Genomic DNA, 20,752 nt, shown 5'->3' on the forward strand with positions numbered 1-20,752 from the left:
GATAAAAATTTGGCCCATAAAGAGAAAACAGGATCAGAACAGCAGACCTTTCCAGCAAAACAAGTCACACAGTCTGCCTTTCAAGTTTCTCTGTCAGATTCAGACTTCCAATCCTGGCACCTATGGTAAAAGGTTTTTTTCCACAGTCCAGTTACAATTTCTGAGTCTCAGTACTATCACTCAGACACATCTGATGTCTTTTTTTCTCCTCCTTTCTGTGTCTCAAAAAGCAAAAGGCAAAGATAAAGCCTGGATTCTCTGACAGGGTTTTTCTTCATACTGTGATTAATGAGGTTAATGTGCTTTATTGAATTTTCACTCGAAAACATCAAAAACCAACATCCTCTGAAGCAGTGTGGAAGAAAGGCACAAATTCACCTCCTTGCTGCTGACAGCATGGCCTTAAATTGCTTAAAAAGGCTCAAAAACATTTGGAGACAGACAGTCTGCACTACTCCTTGTATTTCCCTATGAAGTCCTTTAGACATAAACCATTGACCAAGCCAGGGACTAAGATTAGATTCAGCTGCATCAACACTCCAGCAGGAATTTAGAAATCAAGGGGGTCCTCTTAGCAACCCATGACTCACCTGGATCATCTCCTTTACCTTTTAGAACTTGATCACTTTTCATCCTTGCTCTCGACATAAATCTTCTAAAATTTGGTTCTAATCCAAGTTTGCTCCGTATGCTTTGTCTGTATAGCCAGTCATAGAATGAACCTTGCCACTGAATTTTGTCAAGATGCACCTTCTCAAATTCAGATTAAACCAGATGCTGCTATTACCTTTGGCAGTGATCCCTTAAGTGACCTAAACCACTCATCTGTCACAGCCCCCTAAGAGACAATTCATGGTAACTGTTGCCTCATTCTGCCTTCAGTTGAGTTTCCATCTGTGTTAGGAGCAGCCTCCTAAGGGCTAACCTCTATTAAGAGGCATTTTATACCACTTGTTGAGAGGCACAAGATTGCTGGCTGAACTCAGCTCCACTGCAGAGGAGGGACCAAACTTCAGCCTACACACAAACTCTTCTCCTTCATAGTTCCTCCTTCCATCCCTGCAATTACAACATCTTATAGGCTGTAAGAGGCAAACTTGCTCTTTCTTCTGAAATACACAAATATGGTACCAATTTAGATTGTGCACTGTTTAATTGTATTGATCTGGACCACTGTTTCTCCACTTCAGCATGGTGCCCAGTCTCTAGAGGCTTTGAAGTAAAAAAAAGGTGCCTACGTTAAAGAAATAAAGATGTGATGTTAAGGTGGATTTAATACTTTATCCAGCTCACACTTATGTCAGTGGGAACATTTCCAGGATCTCAAATGCAGGAGAGGGGTCAAAGAGGGGGATTTTGTACAGGTTTGGACTAGCAGCAAGTAATTCTGCCTTCTGTGAAGCATCTTTGAAACCTGAGAGGATGCACAATGACTTAATCCTCCTCATGCAGCCTCTGCTGAACATGAAGGATATTGGCAGGCAAGATTTCCACATTGTAAAACCATATTTGAGGAGCTTATCTTTCAAAAATGGATGGAACTTATCAATTTGCACATTTTTGCCATTCCTGATACACAGAGAGGGGTGGGCTCTACATCTGAAGAGATACTGGAGGTCAATTCAATTTCTGAGCCCATGGTTGTAACTATTAAGCTAAACAACTTATGCCATAAGCATCATCTGCAGTGAAATATGTAAAAAAATGACATTTCATGAGTTCTTTTATCAAGGTTAAAAAAATCTATAGCTCTTTGGTAGGTTATCTTATGCTTAAGCCAAATTTGCTTACAGTTGCAGTTCTTTCCTCTACCAGCAACTTGCATAAGGACATCCTCCTACTTTCAAAAGAAATTTCACAGATGCAGAGAAAAAAACCCCAAACTTTCCATACACAGTGTTATTAATATTTATTGATAAGCATTTAAAACTCTAAATCTGTTCTAAACATTCAGGAATGAGCAATAAATAAAGATTGTTTTGAGCAGCAGGATTTTTTTTTACAGTTTTTACAGAACTGTGTGTATTAATGAAGCTTAATTAAGTAACATTTCCTTAACAGTCCTGGCTGTAAGCACATACTGAATTACTTATTTGCAGAACTGCTGAGTGTCTTCACTTCTTATGTGGAATCTCTAAGAATTTAAGTTAAATGATAGAGTGTAAAAAGAATCTCCTGTAATTAGGCTTTAAGTATTAACTACACAAGTTCAGATGTTTTGTTTACATTTTCTTCAGATCTTCAAATACACCGAGTAACTGTTCTCCTCAACAGAGTTCCTGTTTCTCCCAGAGTTGTAAATAGTTCCTGTTTCATTCTTGTGGGACATCTCAGTGTAAACCATTGGCATAATCAATAGATTGGTCATCTGAGGAGTGTTCACTGCCCATACACCACTTCTCACCTCACACAATTTATGTGTGTGCTGAGAGGCACAAGAGCAATGCTTCTGTCTTCAAAACTGCTCAGTCTGCAATGCACTGGCAACATCTCTACATACCTGAAGTACACAAGAAAACAATGGCAACAGCTGTGGTAGGGACAATGAGAGAATCTCACCAGCTTACAGAGGGTGATGATGAGACAACAGTAACATCCAAAAGAGAGGTGAAATATGGCAGCAACGAGGCTTGGCTTTGGGAAGATTGTGCTATCATTCCAGATGTCCTGTCACTTGGCCAGATGTCTGTCAGAAACCAATATGCTGCAAATTCACACACCTCCACAGATTTATGGTTTGCTTTCCATTACACATCATCTTAGTATTTCAAATATTCACAGAATTAAGAGGCAACAAATATCAACTGTTTGCAAGACAGAACCTGCTTGATGTCAGGAAGGTGGTTTCAGGGAGCAATTTCTGGATATCTGTAGCAAATCTACCCCGGATTTGAAACTGCATTCAATCTGAAGAGCTGAGTGGGAGGCTCAGGAGGTAATCGATAATGTTGAGGAGGTAATAAAAAACCTGAAGGAAGAAAAATCTATCAAAAGCTATTAAACAGAAAAATATTATGTCATACTCAAATAACCCATGAGCTGCTGAGCACAGAGACTATACAGCAGAAAGCACCTTCATGTGTTCATAGTGTTTTCCCTTATTTTTGACCTCTCAGCAACAAGACACTCACACTAAATACCCGTTTTGTAGGAACCAGCTCAACTGTTTCCAGCTGCTCTGGACAGAAGTATAGAAACAAAAACTCCCCAAAAGAAATCCCCATTATGTCAGTTCTTAGCAAAATTTCCTTTCCATACCAAAAAAATGTCCAAGTCATTTACTCAACATTGGTTTAAGAAAATGTTGAGTAAATTCCTTTCTGTGAAAAGGTGAGAACATCAAGTTTCTAACAAAAAGAAGACTACAAAAAAATTTTTAGTTTTGATTTCAACCTCCAGAACTAGTGTGTAAGATAACCTCCAACTAGCCCCACAACAATCTCCTGCAGAGATGAAGGACTATCCTCTCCTATGCCAAGAAGTCTACTGTGTCTGCTGATTTTCAAAAGGTAGAAAGCAAAATCTGAAAGTGGAAAATTACAAGGGTATTTTGTGCTAATAAGCCATCAGATTTCTGATGAAAATGGGAAAGGATCTTATTAACTTCAAAGAAGCATTAGACAATGAAAAAGCACTCTAAAGACTGAAAGAGCTCAATCAGAAAAGAATCTAAGATTATCAGTTTTATCTTCCTATTGAAATTGTGTTACCCCTTCACTTGGGCTAAACTCTGCTTGAATGGTGAAATGCAAAGTTTCACAGTGAACAAAGACATGAAGAATACATAGTTTTTTTCTATACTGACAATTCCATAAACTCAGCAACACTGGGCTGGTGACTGCAGAGGCAGCCCTGCAGTGCTGCCCTTCTGAAAGGGCACCAACACAAGTAACCAAACCTTCAGCAGTACCCTTAAAAGCAAGGTGATGATGAGGAAATTCAAAAGTCAAATGTCCCAAAGAATGAGCACCTGCTTTCCTGTCTACAGAGACATCTCCAGTAACATCTCTGACATTGGGCAGTCAAGAGCGGGAGACAATAACAATTTATGTGATGCCTCTACCATTAATAAAGCCATCAGCATAGAGGTGAGAGCTGAAGTCAGCAGTTCCAAAACTAAATCCCTCTTTAAAACCTATGACAAAAAGGAAAAGAGGTCAGAAACCCAGAGAGACCCCAGCTGCAGGATGTGGTCACTTGCCAATGTTTAACTAAAGCAATCTGCTCTCACATGGGAGCTCTCTTAGGGCTGAATGGCATTTGGAGGTGAGGGGAAGGCAGTCCCAGGGAAGACAATGAATCATATCTGATCCCTAAAGAGATGCAGAGGGACAGCAGAAGTGCAAAAGTGGTTTCTTCAGTCTTTATTCTTGCTTTGTGCAGGCCAGACACAGCTGCAGCCTATGGGGTTCCCTAGCACTCCCTGGAACAACAGCATCTCTGCAAAGAGCAGAGAAGAAAAGCAGGAATCATTAAACCCCAGCCCTAACCTCTGCATATGCAATAATGGCTTCATTCAATAAACAGGATTTTTACAAGTGCTTTGCAATCCTCCCTGCAAGATTCCTTGCTGCTATCAGTAGGGGAATGCAATTTTATGTGTCATGAAAACATGGTATTTATAGCTGCATGTAGCAAATAACAACAGTAAGATGCTGATATCAGATAACTAGTATTAATAGCAGAACAATTAGCCTGAAGTCAGGATGAAAAGCCTCAAAAGAAGTGTCTTCAAACACTGCTGCCCTCTCTAATTTCATGTCACACTGTCCTGCCTTGCCCTCACGCAGTGTCCTGCACGAGAACACCCGTGTCTGTCAGCACAAGGGTACCCATCAGACAGGCCCTGTAACTGCATTTGCTAATGCTTCTTTTGACCTCACAGGCAGTGACTGACCAAGTGATATCCCACTTCTGGTGTCACAGAGATCAAACCTGAAATAAAACAATGGAAGAAAGCCTTGGCACGTGGGGTATCACATGGATGAGAACTGAAGGTCACCTGCAGACTCAGTGTGCTGTGACACCAAACCTCAGGCAGTGTGGTGGTGTTGCTGCTCTTCTCTCTGCTGTGTATGTACACCACTGAAATGGTGGAAGACCACCTGGGCAGCTTTTAGCAGCCTGTGAGTGAACATAATTCTGATATTAATTCACTGGGTATTTTTCCTAGTCCATCTCTGTCAGGTATGCACAGCAAAAACATTCCCTCTGCTCATTCCAGAGTGAATTCTTCCCTTCACCTATGCTGAGGAAAAGGATGAATGCTTATTCTGAACACAGATCACATGTCAATGCTCTATGTAAGCACATGGTCAGGCCATACATCAATTAACCACGCAGCTTTACAGCAACAAGCAGGCAGACCTATAGATTTTTTTATTTGCCCTTGGTATGAGGACACCTAAAAAAAAAAGCAGAGCCAGTGTACCACTGTGCTGCAGAGATCCCTCTGAGAGGCTACTGTAGCCAGGCATGATTTGTAACAGATGTTCTGATGCATATCAGAAGCCAAATTCACCCTAATTTACCTTCAACTTCCACAAGGCAGAGAGGTACCAACACAAAACTCTATCCCTTCAAGTCCTGAGTGGTCCATTCCTCAGGTCTTGATGAGTTGTGGGTCTAAACTGGCTAAAAATGCCCTGTGAGGCAGGAAACTGTTCTTCCAATAGCTGTTAAACAGCTCTTCTAAGGATGCACTGTTTCCAAACAAATTCATAAAACCCCCTTGAAACAGAAATAGGGCAGGATACATCTCACAGAAGGGAAGAGACACATGGCATAGGGCCTTAAGATTCCCTGTATTCAGCCAAGTTCCTTTCAGAGTTTTATTCAATATAATAAAAATATTCGTGCATAGCAATTCAAGCACATCCATTCCCACTGAAGGATGTCCAGGGTCTACAGTCAAATTATCATACAGTGCTCTGAGTTTTTTCTGTTTGTCCTTAGTAATGTTTTGCTTCTCCAAAGAATCCACAGGGCAGCAAGAAGGAGAGGAGACAGCAGGTATTTAGCAGAACTATCATGCCTGTTAGTAGCACAAAACCTACTCTGCCCCAATTAACACCAGTCAGGGGTTTGTGCCTAACCCTCTTCCTACCACATGCTCTTAGGATCTATCAGTTTACCAGTCCTACAGCATCCTCTCAGTTTCATGGTCACTGAGTTTCATGAGCTAATACTTGTCTCTTTAGAGATATGTGCTTTGATCACACCTGGGAGCTGATTGTCAAAATACTCGATATTTATAGGAAAATTGTATCTACGTGAAGAAAAAGGAAGCAACTTCTACAAATAAACTACTCCTGAAATTTTGATCTTTCAGCTACAGAACTGAAGGCTGAAAAACAGGCATCAGATATCACAAACTGACACAGATAAAACAACTTAGTCAGAAGAGAGTGAGCTTCAGGTACACACTAAGTCCTTTACTAGTGCAAGTGGCAATTTTATCTGAAATTGTAAACGACTATAAAAAGAAAAATAAAAGTCAGGATTTACTAATAGCCTTTCTGAGATTTCATGCAACAAGAAAATGTGCTGAACCTACGTATCCAAAAAAGCAGTATTTAGAAGAGGTGGTTGCAGATTGCTAACAAAGTGACCCAAAATAGTTGAATGGACCTGGAGTCAGAGGCTGTAGGGAAGAACAAATTGAGTGAAAAAACATTGCCCAGTGTGTGCAGTGTCAGAACCCTTGCTTTGTGCAGCATGCCAGTACCATGTTTCTGGGATCATAAACATTTCACAATGAATTTCTATTATCAGATGGTGGGCACAGCTAAATCCAGGGCACATCACTCATTCGCCTCACTGGAGGACACGAACAGCTCAGTCTTTCAAGAAGCCTCCCTGGTGACACAGTTGTCTATTCTGTGCTTTGAAGGCTTCATCTCACAACTTAGAAGGCAATGTTCTCCCATTTTAGCAGGGACAAGCTGGAGATTCATGAGAAAAGCTGCTCATACCTCAAAGATCCCCAAAGGAAGGATGGCCTCCAGCCACAGAAGAACACTGCCAATGCAGGATGCCCCACAACCATCCATGTCACCAAACCACACGGTGGAGGGGATCTTTCACGTGCCACAGCCTAGACTGTGGCACAAAACAACTCTGACAGCAAGATGTGGCTCATCATCAGGCTGAAGTAAAGGCTGAAGATGAGCAGGAATTCTGGCCACAGATAGCCACAAATCCACCAAGCTGAGGTGGGGGTGTGAGGCCAAAGCCAGTGGTGTTTATATCCTTGGATAAGGTGGCACTTGCTATGCTGCCTGGAGGTACTGTGAGCCCACATATCTAGGCTTTGTTAAAGCTCATTCTGGATTAACTGGATAGCTGCCCTCACCACTCAGTCCCAGGGGAAAAAAAAAACAAAATGGAAAAAAATCAGGGTTACATAGTAAAAATGCTTCTTCAAGATCAAGTTATGAAAAATAAGAACAGCTTAAATGAATTTCTGAATTAGAAGTAATCAATTTGGTAGTGTAATAGAAAAGCTCTTTTGATCTGTTTGGCTTTTTTGTTTCTTGGTTGTTTTTTTTTAATTTTGAACCATCCATCCCTCTAAAGCTCTGAACAATTCCTGCATTATCTCAGTAGGCACTGCTGATTCAAAGCAAGGATTAGTCACAAATCTGTGCCACCCCAGAGCCATTAAAACAGCAAGCTGGTGGTTGGGAAAAGGGCATATGCATCTGATAACTAAGATGACCTTTCCTACAAAACTCGTGTTTGATTACCAGTATCTTTTCTGGATATACAGTTTCAGCAGTACACTGTAACATTTCAGTTCTTCCTGAATTGTGGAGACAAAAATAAGACAATCTTTACCACACCACAACAGCGCTGCTTATGCAGTGCAAAATCATGCAAAATCACTGAAACAATTTTATTCTTCAGAATAATGAAGATGCTTTAATAAACCCTATTAAACCCAAGCATCAGTACCAACTCCAGCATTAAATTGTTGAATATGGAGCAGTTTTCCTATGGGAAATTAATGACCAAAGGAAATATTCTAGCCTTGGTATTTTTATAGCATCCATTAATTTTTAAATGGAGGATGGAGCTATCCAAGATTCAAAATGATATTCAAAATGTCCTCTACCTCGAAGAAGAAAAGTAACCTGCATTGGAATACCGTGCCACAGCCCTCAAAAGATGAGACAACACCTGGGTGCAACTGCTGTTGCCGAAGTACATTCATTCAGTCAGGCACCATTCTCCTCAGCAGACATCCTGCCTGTTTTGGTTACAGAACAAAATCATCCTGACCTTTAATCTCACTCCTCTGCTCAGTAGCACTGATGGCCATTGTCTAAGTGTACAGACAGGGGTCCTCAAGCCCTCTGCACGTGCCACAGACCTTGTTCCCTGAGCTCTCCCTGCTCTGTCACCTCAGCTCTGCCCCTCTCTCTCCTACTGGTGGCTGCTTCCAAGTAAACATCCTGTAAACTCAACACCCAAGACAAGAAGCACAGACAGTTCAGGAGCTATTTACTAGTGACTTATTACCAAGTGCAGCATGAACTGAATGAAATAAAATAAAATAAAATAAAATAAAATAAAATAAAATAAAATAAAATAAAATAAAATAAAATAAAATAAAATAAAATAAAATAAAATAAAATAAAATAAAATAATTAACTGTTATTTTTGTTCCTCTAATTTAGAAAATGAGGGCACAATTTTCCCCAGAAAGCAGATGCCACAGAATTATTAGTCAGTGTTTCCTGCTATTTTGTTCACAGTTTAAACATTCAGATTGGAGTTGCAGTAAGTGTTTGTTGAATGTTTAGCACAGTTAAGCTCTATTTTTCTCTAGAGAAGTATCATTTCAGATGTTACAGTTCACCAACAAATTCTCAATGTCATATTTGTTCAGAGTGGCATTTCTCCTAGGATCTACAACTCCAGAGCTACACTGAAACATAATTAATAATATAACACATCACTGCAGGTCCTCTGCATCTTCCACTTGCAAACAAACTGGTGCTAAACTCTGTCATATCCCAGCAGCACTCTCTTCTCAGCTTTCCTCCCTCCTCACCTCAGCTTCCCTTCCTCCTCATCCTCCCCCTCTAAATTCAGAGACACAGATCTACAGAAAACATGCCAAGATACTTTCTGAAGAGATGTAAAAAGGAGAACAACATTGTGTATTTTCCTCACCCAAAATAAGCTTATGTGCCTTTTATACAGTCCATATGCTTATTTTCTTAACAATTTTTGAAACTCCCGTACTGATACCAGACACGAACAAGCCATAATATTCCTTCCTCAGTTTGAGGGCTATTACCCCCTGAGGATTTCACTCCTCTGAACATTTCCAGAACATCTCCAGCCTCTCCCAAGTTCAGCAGTGGCTGTGCTGGCACTGTGCAAACACATCTCGCAACACCACTGAGCTGTTTTTAGCTCCCATGCTGCCTGAGGCTGAGCATCTTCCCCCTCATCACATCCCATTTAGTGATGAGCCCTCTATCTTCATGCTTCTGAATGCTACATTCTCTCTTAGGAGATGGAGCCTTAAAAAGACATGCTCCAACAAAAGAGCATGTCTCTATGTGTTCTGCTGTCGAGGCCTTTACCCCAAAACCAGAACGAGGTCTCACCCTGCACCTCTTTTTGTTCAGTTGCATAAATAGACTGGTGTGACGGTGTTCGCAGGTATGAGGGAAGAGACGAGGATCTGACTCCATGTTTCAGAAGGCTTGATTTATTATTTTAGATACATGTAATACAAAAACTATACTAAAAGAATAGAAGAAAGGATTTCATCAGAAGGCTAGCTAAGAATAGAAAAAGAAAGAATGATAACAGAAGCTTGTGCGTCAGACAGAGGGTCCGAGCCAGCTGACTGTGACTGGCCATTAATTAGAAACTACCACAGGAGACCAATCACAGATCCACCTGTTGCATTACACAGCAGCAGATAATCATTGTTTACATTTTGTTCCTGAGGCCTGTCAGCTTCTCAGGAGAAAAAAATCCTAAGGAAAGAATTTTTCAGAAAATATCATGGCTACAGACTGGACCTGCTGTCTTGCTGGAGCAGCTCAGACTGGCACAGAAGGAGTGAAGCCAGATCCCCCTGCCAGCTCCTGGTAAGGCATCTGAACAAATATCCCCATTTTGGGAACAGCTTAACTTCAGATGGTAATTACGTTCCACTTTTGAGGGCTTTTCTAAGCCTGAAGGCTGGACTGCCTCTCCTGCCACAGCCCCAGCCAAGGGATCTGCTGCCATCCGCACATCAAATGTGACTCCTGTCAGATGGCAGCTCGGGCTGCTTCTCAGCCTCGCCTCTCCTCCCCCATGGAACACCGACACTGGGAAGTCTGAACAAGGAAACTGGGATTACGGGAGGCATCCTTTGCCCCAGAGACAGCACTGCCGGCTGTTATCTCTGCTCTCCAGTTCTCAGGAATAGAGCAGTAACAAATGCACTCAATCCTACACTGAAAGGCAGCCATACAGAAAGGCCTGGGCTGGAAATCCCAGCTTTTTGATGGCTTTAATCAAATGCAACAGCACTGGGAGGAAAGGTGAGAGTGAGCATGTGGTGAGAGTGAGGAGGTAGTGAGCCATTCAAATTAAAATTGATTTTTTAAATTTGCTTTGATTCACCTCTAATCTTACATGCTTTTTCCTAAATTCTGAAGAGGTACAGAAATGAGGCCAAGATACAGAAAAAAAAATTTAACCATTCCCTCTCAAAATAGAAAAAAATGCATAGTTAATATTTCTAGTAAGGAATAATCAAGCCATTAAGCCATAAAAAGCTTCATAAAAAAAAAAAAAAGGTGAATCCCTAAATCTCATCTTTCAGTTCTTCCAGAGTATTTAATTTTAAGCAATAGAATTTCAGGTTCTAGGTTTTACAAAAATCTATAGAACAAGCAACTTTTAAAATCATTAAGGTGTGAAGTTTTAATTGACTTTTTTGGTTGTCAGAATCATGAGGTGGATATCACTTCATGTGGATGTGCAAAATTGATCAGCTGGATAAATTTGCTCAGCTTTCTTCTATGTTCTGTAGACCACCAACTGCTACTAAAGAGGCTTCCAGCTTTCTTCCTTCTCCCTTCATATGACAAAATTTACCTCTCTACAATGGCTGGATTGTTAACCAGTCACTTAATTAACACAATGACTATACAGCTGAATGTCTCATTACATCCCTTCAAGATAACTAAGTTTCTGTAACAACATTCAATTTCCATGCTAGTGTGAATTATTATAGTTGACTCAGCCCAAGAAATTGCATCTCCTCAAATGAGATTACAGCAAGTAAGTTTCCATTTGGAATTATTTTAATACTCAGTAAAGCAAAATGAATCAGTATAACAATATTAGTATCATAATAATCTTAATTTTTTTTTTTTTGCTTAAAAACTTGCTAGAATAGAACACACTGAGTCTCTTGGGAAATCTGTTCAAGAAACACATCCAATTTATTCTGTTTTACTTTGGAGTGTTACTTCCAGCTACCTGTAACTAATGAGAATCCAGAAGGAGAGAAGGCACATAAAAGTGAGTTACTCATTAATAAAAGGAACTGCATGGACAGCATGTACTCTCTCTTCAAACTGTAAATAATAAAACTACCAATTCAGAACAGAAAATGCCAGCATTGCCTTTTCAGTGATGCTTTCTCCTAAAAGCATCATGCCTTATGATAAACACCTTCTATGTTCAAGTGGAGACCTTCCAATCACATCAATGATAGGTTGTTTCCATTAGAAATTGGCTGAGAATTATTTTTATTCAATTTAATTCTTTCCACAATTCTAGCTTTTCTAGCAAACAAATGCAAGTTCAAGGGGAAAGAAAACAAATATTCCTCCAACTCTCACACACTCATCTTTTTAAGCTTTTTTAAGCTCTCTGAGGTAAACAGCAAGCACTTTTAGTGACAGTTTCTGAGTAATGATAGGGAAAAGAGGGGAAGTGGTTGAAAGCACCACTGGCTTCTTAATGCCAACTCTTTTATGTTACTCAGGGAACACATGTTCAATCACTGCTTATGAAACAGCTTTGACAACATGGAGAGGAGCTTTTTGCTTGATGTTTGCTTAAATGAAACTCCATCTATTGTAGAAGCAATTGCTTATAGTTTACTTTTTGGCGTGGTTCTTTAGTATTTTCTTGTTAAACAGAAGCAACTCACAGTCTTAATAATAGATTAGTCAGTGGCTGTCTTCTCTGGAGCCTCTGTTACCAAGAGGCTTCACTGCAATCCAGCTCTTCTGGGAAGAAATTTAGAGAAAATATCAGAAGGGTGGTAACAACAGAATTTCTAACACCTGACCTTTCCAAGAAGAAAAACAAGTGAGACACATTAGAAGACCCCATGCCCACTTAGAGACCTTTATTTTAAAGTCACACCATTGCATATGATGCCTGCTCCCAAGAAAGCAATAGGCTCAGTGTTTCATTTCTGAACACAAGAACATAAGTATCACATTAAAGCTTTAGCAAAACATGTTTACAGAAGTCCCTGCATTTTTATTATACTGTATTGTGCCTTGGAGAAAGCTTTTCTAAAGTGAACAAAGGCTGCAGCAGACTTAATTAGACTTGAAGCCTGAAATAGATCACATGTCGTACACTTAGAAATTGTTTTACAACACTGAATTTAACCATCTCTAAGGCAGACTGTATTAGCAAGATATTTTAAGGCAGGGACTGCAAACCACTATGCTGTTGTTAGCATCTGTTATTTCTTATTAAAGGTACTGTCAACCAGCCTTCTTTCAGTCTGTTAAATAGCGTTCCTCTTCCCTGTTATGTTTTTCATGCATAGATGGTTAACAAAGGCTTCACAGCAACTTTTCAGAGGCTCAGCTTTGAGCTTGGAATGAAAGGGTCATGGGACAACTCTGAACAGGGCTCAGGAGTCTCTGGTCCAGCACCAAGGTCAGATGAGACTGTGCTCCCTTGGGGCTGGAACTCCCCAGAGCAGACCTGGCACAGCCACTGTGGGCAGCCCACACCTCTGCCTCCTTGGATTCTTTCCCTTGTGCAGCATCTGAACCTCTCTGGTTTCCTCCTCCCGCCCCGTGGTACCAGGGGCTGCTGTCAGCACCTCCAGAGCCATCTTCTTCCAGACTGAGCCAGCCCATCCCTCAGCCTTTCCTCATGGGGCAGCTGCTCCAGCAATGACCATCATGCTTTTGATACTCTAGAAAATGGCTCCTTCCCTGGAGGACAGTGCATCCTGTTTTGCAAGGAAGCAGGAGAGGTGAACTACACTGACACACTCCACAACATCATCTGACTCCCTGTGTCCAGGGAACCACAATGCTGTGTCCAAGCCTGGCTCTGCTACAGGCAGGGTTGCAGCTAAATCAGTGTCTTCCCATCATAAGTTGTCTCTGTGGCAGCATCCCATCATCCTCTGGAAGAAATGGCAACAATTGCAGACCTCTGCCCTGCTCCTCAGTTTCCTTTTTTTTTTTTTCCAGAGCAGTATATAATGCCAATCCTCAAACTTTCTATTCATACAAACAGCACAAAAACTTCAGCACTCCCACTGTACTGTGGACTAAAATCAAGATGAAGTGCCATATCATTGCTTAACACTTTTTGTGTCATCTGCCAAAGCAAACAATGCTATTCACAACTGGCTAAGCCCTGAGAAATAAATATACTTCAAACAAACCATATCCTTCTACTTGGTACTATGGGGAAATTCTAGTTCAAACACTATTTTCAGAACTGCTTGTCCACTCAGAGACAGAATTTCTAGGCATCATCTTCCCATCCTCTGCTTCCTTTAGTCCTCTTACCCAACCAAACCTCATCCACATGAGATGGAAGAGACATAACAAGGTATACTTCCAGGACAAATCTTACCAACACTATTTAATGGTGTTAATTAAGGACTTAATTAAGGACTATAAAATCCACCTTTGTAGATAGAAATTGCTTATGAACAAAGCATACCATGTATTGCCCAGGAACTAAAGCTATTTTTGATGAGGAAGAGGAAGGGTAAAAAATCATCTCAATGACAATCTCTTTGTCATTACTCAGTGAAATACCACAGAGCACTTTCATCAGTTAGTATGAAATATTTAAGAGCTGCCAATGCTTCTGCATCTGTCTGAGCTAGACCAAGGTACCTTGTAATGAAGAAGACATAAAATATCGATGGGTCAGGTGCTCGGCTAAAGGATACAAATGATGCAAGATTCCAAGGTAGGCAAAATAAAATTTAAAAGGGATGTTGAGCCTGAGCAAAGGGCAGTACTTTATACAGACAGAACACCGAGTTGTGTGGTGTTGAACGCTGCAGATCTTCCAAGGGCATTTCATCTCCAAAGCTGCATTACTAATCACAGTTCCAGGTTGCTGAGGAGCCTATGGACAAACTTCCTGATTTCCAACAGCATGTTGTTCCAACAGATTGGTTGCAAAGGTAATTGAAAAAGGCTAAAATAAAAGGCTACCCATTTGTCCATGGGGGCTGGAAAGCAGTATAAATTATTCCCTCTGTTCTGCCTCAGCAGGTGCTCAGAATGGCAAGCATAAACATCACTGTGTACTGTAAACCCAGTTCACCTTCCTCTGTTGGATGGAATAAGTGGACAGGATGGGGAAAGACAACAGAGACAGCTTTGCTATTATTATATGTGTAGTAAATACTGCTTAATCTGTAGATTAAAAGAAGAAGCAGCAAAAAGAAAAAAGCAAGTGCTCCCTGATCTGCAACTGTTCTTCTGGGATCTTCCTAGGGACACAGAAAATGGAATATTTTTCATTCAGAGCTGCATCCTTGCAGCACAGCCCAGCATAGAAACTGGCCCTACCTCCGGTTTCAGCGTGGAAAGATGTGTGCCACATACCAAAGCAAAGAGATGCACAAAACCTCTGCCGCATATATTCAGTGCTTTTTGTGTTCTGGGAAGCCTGCTGAAATCCTCCTGTCAAAGTGCTTCAGCCTGGGTGGACCTGGCCAGAGCTCCACATCCCAAGGCTGCTCAAGGTCTGTCTCCCCATGTACAGTGCAAACCTGACCGTGGTAAAATCATCACCTCCCTTTGCTGACTGGTGTTTTTTTTTTTTTGGCTGCAGTCAGAGACGCTGCCTCAGCCACAGCTAAACCATGCAAAGGACTCCTGCTGCCAGCCCACCCCAGCCCTCCCCCTGGTCTCTGGGCACAGGCCACACTCCCTCTGTGCAGGATGTCACTGCCCTTCTCTGCCCTGCCAAGGTAAGGGCACAAGTTTGCACATCCTACCCAATCCTTCCCCACAGCACAAGTTAAACACTTCCACTGGCAGGGTTTCCAGATCCATCCCTTGGATGCATTTGAAGTGAAGCAGACTGGGTAGCACCTACATACGACTACATCCCACGTTTCTGGGAGCGATGCAACCACTGGTGAGAAACTGCTGTGGGAGTTGTCTCTGACACCAGCTGGGAGGCACCCAGCCCAGGCTGTGGGGTGGCAGCTACCTGGAGCACAGGGAGAGAGCTGTGTGGGGCTGCCAGGTCAGGTCCTTGCAGCAGGGAAGGACGTTTGGCCAAGTGCAAGGGGATGAGGCAGGGCAAGACCCCATATAAATGTTTGTGCTTGTTCCCAGAAAAAAAGACATCACTGTGCACCTTGTCCTTCCTCTTGCTAATAACTAACGAGAATAAAGTCAAATGGAATTGCTATACAAACATGGTGGTGTTCTATCTTTAGTGGGGAATGAAGGCTTTAATGTATACAAATTAATGTAAAAGATACAGAGGAGAGCTTTGTGCAACGTAAATACAGAAAAATATTTTCAAAGAAATCAACATTATCCAGTGAGCACTTTATTAAATTAATTTCACTTATATATGCACATTCAGAGAGCAAGGCCAGTTGAAACAATTTCTAAAACAGGAAAAAAGCTAGCAAATCAACTTAATACACTATTAAATCTTTCTAAAGAAAAAAAAATTGAAATTTTAAAAAAATCAACCAAATCCAACCACCTCAAAAAAAGCTACCCACAGTAATTTTACAGGGAGATAATGAAAGCGAAACAATACACAAGTATTGTCATGCTATTAATGTTGGCAAGACAAGAAAGGAGAAAATGGGCAATTACCCGTAAGTACAGCTCCTCAGTTGTGTAACAAAACAAATAATCAGAACAAAAACCACCACTTAAAAGTCAATAAAAGCACATGTATTCATGAAGGTCTTGCTAGATAAACTCACAGCACCTTTTCATATTTCTCCTCCATTATCCTTCTCATGAAACAGGGAGAGTGTTACAGTATCCCGCTGTGCAGAAAAAGCAGAAGAGGATGTTCAGATGTAGCCTTAACCAGAAGAAACAGCAGTGGCAGTAGAAAGCAAATTAAAGTCTAATCAAAACCTTGTAAGCAATTGAGAGAAACTGATTGTAGAAGAAGCTAGGTTTTATTGTGACCACAGTAATCAATGTTTGCACGGAGTCAAGAAAACAAAGAAAATTATTGCACCGCCGGCTATCAACCCTGTATCAAGAAGTATTAAATTATGGACAAGGAAAGCAAAACATCAGCTTATGAAGTCGAGGAATGACAGTGTTTGTATTCATATCTCATTATCAGAAACATCTCAGACCTATTGAGCTTATTTTGAGACGACTACAGAGGAAAAAAGGCCCAATCAGAACTTCCACAACTGTGCACTCCCATGAAGCAAAGAAATTGAAATATATAATCACCAAGCCTTGAGCAGCCGAAGTTATAAAGCTCAGCATCCTGTGAAGCACCCACACAAATTTTCTGATGTCTATTAAGCTGAATGCTTGCTACAGCGCTTCCTTCAATGGGGGCATCAACCTCATCTCCCTGGCCACCAGAAGCCTTGAGGTTTGTAAAATTTCATCACTTTGAAATCTCTGCTCTTCTGCTTATATTGGCAGAAATTAATCCCCAAGGGTAAACAAAATACACCAAGGCAATGAGGGGAGCTATCAGTCAGACAGCATTATTATTGTTTCAGCTTCCTTAGGACATTATTATTGTTTCCTTAGGAAACCAGGCTGAAATCAATATAGTCAGGGCAGAAGGGAAGAAATAACAAACATAAGTCTAAGATGGGAAAAACTTCTAAAACCAGAATTTTTAAATCAAGTACAGAAGATATTATTTCACGTGAGGAAAGCCAGATTTGGGAGCTTTTCACAAACAGATCACCATTTCTGACTTTCTAGGATTTCTGCTAAGCCACACTCTTAGGCTGCAATGAAAATCTGGATGATCCCCTTGTAAAAACGCAAACGCCAGAATCTTAATCCATTCTAACACAGATGTTTGACTGTCTAAATACTTCTACCAGACAAGATCACTTGGATTTATTTTTGTAATTCTCCCCTTTCAGTGGTGGGGATGATCCTATGGGTCTGAGTGGCCAGTCTGGATGCCACAGAGTGCAAAAAATCCATCCAAAATCCTGAATTGTTCCGCTGCTCACAAAACTATTTGAGAGAACGAGGTGCACCCTAGGGAGAAGCTGCAATGCAGAGAGGCTCTTTGGACATCAAGAAGTGGAGAGAACACACCACCAATTTCCCTCACTTCCCTCCCAAAGCCAGTCAAGAGGAAGGCATCTTCACCAGGAGGAGAAATCAACAAAGTACAGCAAAAAGGCCAGCAGGAGTTCAGGAACATATGATCTTGAGCTGGTGGAGATAACTATACAAATGATTCCTCACAGATTGTCCACCCCAGGTTTTAGAAACTGAAGGAGACAGTTACATTCTGAAAGGCTCATTAAAAACCCTCATCAGTATACTATATATACAGAAAATATTATTTGTTAACAGGATAGTCAGTGAATGGACACAAGGGAACAGTTTTGCACTTTCAGACAGATTAACAATATGACCTGACTGAGTTTCTCTGCATTTCATGCAAAAATATTGCATCAATATTTTTTAAATTTGTCATGAATTTCAAGTTCATGCATATTTTTATAGCATACTGATGTGTTATGCTGTTTTGCCTTAATTTGTAACTGTCATGACACATCTAATTTAAAAGAAAAGAAAAAGAAAAAAAGAAAAGAGACTGGTCTCTGTTCCAACAGGATGTATTACAAAATCAAGGTACAGAACTAAACCTTCACTCTAAGTAGTACACTAAAGTGTGTGCTTTTAGAAGTTATGTGAGTATTTATAGTTAAGTTTCAAATTATCTCACTTAAATTTGTAAGTATTTGCTATCAACCACAATGTTATATTTCAAAACCATCCTGGCATGCACATTCAAGTTCGAAACTTAAAAGAGAATACTATAAGTTAAAACAAAAAGCTCAATAACTCAGACCATTCTCATCCCCATGACTTCTTCAGTCAGAAAAGATAAACAAAGTGTCATTGTCTTCCCTTCAGCTGTTTTAAGGTCTCTGTTTTGATAAAATGTTTATCAAGATTTTTTTTTCCTAAATACAGAAGGTGATGAAGTTATATTGTGTAAGTCAATATGCCCTGTGTATTTCCACATTAACCAATCCTAACCACAATGCCCCCAAAGGTAATTTTATCCTTTGCTTCAGGAATTTTTAATACTCTTTTATTTCTCCCCTTGTTAAAAACATTTGCCTGCTCTGCAGAGTCCAAAAATAACTTCAACAACTGCTAAGAAGCATCATTTATAACTGGATTAAGAAACAATTCTCTTACAGTCAACATTCTGTGGCAATCAGAAAGAAAAAGAATTTCCTGCCTTGCATGTGATCTAAATACAAGGACATTCCTTGCAAACACAGAAAGCTGAAAGTCAGTGATGTATTTTAACTGGTCTTCTAGGAATATATTTTGCATCCACAAACTACATGTCAGTTGTTCATTATTGTGTCCGTGCAACTTAAATTATGGACTTCATGCACAACGTTATGTTTCAAATGTGTGTTTTAATATACCTAAGCAGTAAATTACTCTCTAGCCTTCGTGTTGTCACCACTGATTAATTTGACCATATAAACATAATTTCAGGAAGGAGACGTGCTTAAAAATCGCACCTGGCGCACTTCTGATTGCTTTTGTGCCGGAGAAAAAGTCATTTCAGTTTTCCTCCCGATTAGAGGCAAACTATGTATGACACTGATTAGCGGTTTTCCCGAAAGGTTAATAATACCTGGCGCTAAGGAACATTAAACCGGGTCAGTCCGGAAGCATCCAGGGCAGGGAGGCACAGGCAGATCGCCCGTGACCTATCCCGAAGAACGCCTGGGACGCGGTGGTCGGACAGGGGACATTACGTCCCCAGGACCACCCTCCCCAGCAGCTTCGCCGCTCCTCGCCCGCCCTCTGCTCCAAACTTCTCCCCGTTCCCTTCGATGCCCGAAGGGCTGCCCAGGGCCGGGAAGGGACGCGCTCGGTACCTGGGCACTCCGCGTCGCCGGGAACGCTCCGGTTTGCGGGCGGCCCCTCCCGCGACCCCACCGCTCCTGCGGGATGTTCCCGGCCGCAGCCGGCCCCGGCGGCGCCCCAGCCCCGGCAGCCACGGCCCGGGCGGAGCGGGACCCCGCCCGCGCCTCTCGCCCCGCGCCCGGCCCCGGCTTCCCGCGCCCGCCGCCGCCGCCCTCACCCGGCGCCGCAGGTCCCTGCCCTCGGATGGCGCTGCGCCGGAGCCGCGGCCGTGCCCGGGGGCGGCGGGCTGCCGCGGGACGTGGTGCCGGGGTGCCGCGCCGGGAGGCGGCGGGAAGCCGTGCCCGCCCCCCGCAGCCCGTCCCGGCGGGAGCAGCGGGGGGGCCGGGCCCCGGGGGCTGCCAGGCCCGGAGGTGGCCGGCGTGGGGCACCATTCCCAAAGCACCGAGCGGGGCTGGCTCCGGCTGCCGCTGCCGCCGGGAGAGGAGACCCGGCTGGGACAGCCCGGCAGCCGGCGGGGAGGGACGCGCCTGCCGAGGGTCCCTGTCCCCCGCGGCCCTCACAGCGCACACAGCTGTCCCGCTGCAAACTGATATGGGGGAAAGAGCAGGTCCCGGTGCCCTGAAAACAATGGGGAAAACAGCTCTTACCTGGAGCTTTGCTGACTTTACTCCCTTTTCTTTCTCCTCTTTTTGGCTGCAGTCCCTCAAACTGCACCAGCAAAATGACACAGGACATCCTCCCACTCCTGCCCGACGCAAGCAGCGAGCGTGTGACAAAAAGTTGGCACCTGGATGTAGCCATATGTGACCCTTTTTGGCTCCGAGCCTCGTTACGGCGCACAGGGAGAGGCCGTGGTGCAGCTGCACGCCTCTGTCAAGGTTGCTGGCCTCTGGGACATGCCTTCATGCAGGAGTTTGGAAAAACCCAGCCTTGGCCTGGAATCAGCAGTCTTTGCTGTTTTCCACTTAAAATGGTGCCCTGTGAAGAGTGCTGCAAGTTCTCTGTCTTAAAGACTGTGTTCAGTGGAAACACAAAATTAACATCTTCAGGCATATTCTACCATATTGTACCAAAGTGGCTTTGAAAGCTTTTTAAAAGATCTAGATTTTGAGCATAGCATAGATTTTTTTTTAATTGTACTAAAAGGACTCTAGATTATCTATTTTGAAATCACTTTAAACAGTTTTGAAAATCACACTACCATCTATCAATCTATATGCATATACATATGAGACTTCATCCAGCTGTTTCCCTATATCCAGTCAGAGCCAAATGAAAAGAGAATCTGCACAGAGATTTTTCATTTATACTCAGAAACTTTCCATTTATATTCTGAGAACTGGACAAATGCAGACAAAGGTGGGTATCTTACCTGTGCTTTTCAGTGTTTACAC

General features: G+C 42.1%; 1 protein-coding gene across 3 annotated transcripts in view; it reads right to left on the reverse strand.

Moving 5' to 3' along the window:
* PKIB (cAMP-dependent protein kinase inhibitor beta) overlaps nucleotides 1-20,113 on the reverse strand; it is a 54,226-nt gene extending 34,113 nt beyond the window's left edge. Inside the window, exon 1 of one of the 3 annotated variants that reach the window (XM_036381129.2) lies at nucleotides 20,006-20,113. The gene's annotated coding sequence lies outside the window, so the exon portion shown is untranslated. Of the gene's footprint in view, nucleotides 1-19,369; nucleotides 19,478-19,575; nucleotides 19,685-20,005 lie in introns of those variants that run through there. The other 2 variants (XM_036381128.2, XM_036381131.2) reach the window with 2 other exon arrangements.
* Nucleotides 20,114-20,752: the final 639 nt, after the last annotated feature.

Source organism: Molothrus ater, chromosome 3, assembly GCF_012460135.2.
Source record: "Molothrus ater isolate BHLD 08-10-18 breed brown headed cowbird chromosome 3, BPBGC_Mater_1.1, whole genome shotgun sequence".
Taxonomy (NCBI): Eukaryota; Metazoa; Chordata; class Aves; order Passeriformes; family Icteridae; genus Molothrus; species Molothrus ater.